General features: G+C 43.2%; 1 protein-coding gene across 1 annotated transcript in view; it reads left to right on the forward strand.

Annotated features, from left to right (window-relative positions):
• Positions 1–501: 501 nt before the first annotated feature.
• The window catches only part of LOC133661531 (leucine-rich repeat neuronal protein 1-like), a 21,589-nt gene continuing 20,333 nt past the window's right edge, over positions 502–1,757 (forward strand). Inside the window, exon 1 of the mRNA XM_062064833.1 lies at positions 502–714. The gene's annotated coding sequence lies outside the window, so the exon portion shown is untranslated. The remainder of the gene's footprint in view (positions 715–1,757) is intronic.

Consider the following 1,757-nt stretch of genomic DNA (forward strand, 5'->3'; position numbering starts at 1 on the left):
ACAGTAGACTTACTTTGAGACAAGAGCTATAGTGATGCATGGTTGGTTATGGTTTAAATTCATATCCAACAATTGTGCAGACGACTTTTTTCTGTCAGCTGAGTTTCATTTTTCAATGATTTCTGCTGGTGGTGTGCCTCCGGATTTTTTTCAACGCAAAAAATGTGCCTTGGCTCAAAAAAGGTTGAAAAACACTGCGATATACAGTACCTAACAAAACAAAATGTAAATTATAGCATTTCTCTCACGCAGTTGTTTTTGGGATTTGCGTGGTTTTTTTCCCCGCATTTACAGCATTTTCCAATTGCATTTGGTTTAATGGCGTTTGTGTCTTTGAGGTTGTGGATCATAATTGTTTTCATCTGATGAGCCACATGACAACAGATCAGTCAATATCCACAACAGCATCTTATCAATACTCTCCAACTCTATTGGTTGCTCCAGCATTAGCACCCTCCCTAAATACATTCTCATGCTGGGGTCGGTATGGGGAGGGACTTGTTGTTCCCATGGTCGCAGCGAGCGAGCAGATGGTGAGGCTGCATGCACGCGCTGCTACCGGTGGTGTCAGACGCGTCTCACGGATGCTCATCACTGCAGCCTCTTTCCGCGCACCTTGGATCTATTGCACTGATTTCTTTGGGGGGCAGCGGGGGGATCACATGCTGAAATTGTATCATCATTGACGATCTGCGGATGCTCAGCGCTTCATAGGTGAGAACAAAGAGTATATTTATATTGAGTGTTGTTAATTGTGCTTTGCCACAATGAATTTATGAGGTCATTCAGTGTGACTCTTATTGTTTTGTGGAGAAATGCATGGGGGGGGGGGGGGGGGGGGGGGAACTCCTACTATGCATCCCAGGGGGTTATACAGTACATAGAGGAGATAAGACAATAGTGGAAAACAGGAGATAAGTTATTTTCTTAAGGCTCTAGCAAGACAACTGACATTTAGAACATCAGGGAGATGCTCTTTAGATAAAAGGACGTGTTGTCAAAACAGTCTGTGTTAATTCAATATTAAGATGTTTAGCCAGCATGCAACAAAAAAAAAAAAAACATGTACTAAACGCCTCATTATTCAATATGCAGTTGCCCGTCTTGACATTTTAAGAGCGGCGCCCTGAGCGATGAAACTAACAATGCACAAACTGCAGCGTCAGAGTGCAGCTGACTATATAGCAACTAAGGTGACCATCGCAATCATTTGCATGCCCGACACAAGTGACCGTGGCCCGGCTCTGCACGTTGGCAGATGTTTGAGATGAATACGCAAAGAAAGAAAGAAAGAGAGTGCACAGATATGGGGGTGTGCATTGTAGGGGTCAGCTTTGTCAAGTGGTCCATTGTTTCAATGGTTGCATGGTACACCTGTTCCTAAAAAGCAATAACATTGCAAAGTTACTATGTTCTGTTTTAAAAATCCATGACAGGATTTAGCTACACTAAACGACACAACTTTGTGATGTTAACTTTTTGCAGAACAGGGCTGTGCACATTTTTTTTTTTTACTGGCGGGAGGGAGATTTTGATATTTTGCAGGTTAAAAATGTAAAGAAGTTTTAATTTTTGTTGTGTGGTTTTTTTTTGTGCCCTCGCTTGGTCTAGACAATTAAAAGGAGATGTCGCCCCAACCGGCCAATGATAGTCGAGAAGGGGGGGCTGAACCTGCACCGACCCCCTAGTTCTCACAAGCACACGCAGCCCTCTGTTAAGAGTCTGGGGAAACAAAGACACATTATGGGTTGTGTGTG

Source organism: Entelurus aequoreus, linkage group LG01 (genome assembly GCF_033978785.1).
Source record: "Entelurus aequoreus isolate RoL-2023_Sb linkage group LG01, RoL_Eaeq_v1.1, whole genome shotgun sequence".
Taxonomy (NCBI): Eukaryota; Metazoa; Chordata; class Actinopteri; order Syngnathiformes; family Syngnathidae; genus Entelurus; species Entelurus aequoreus.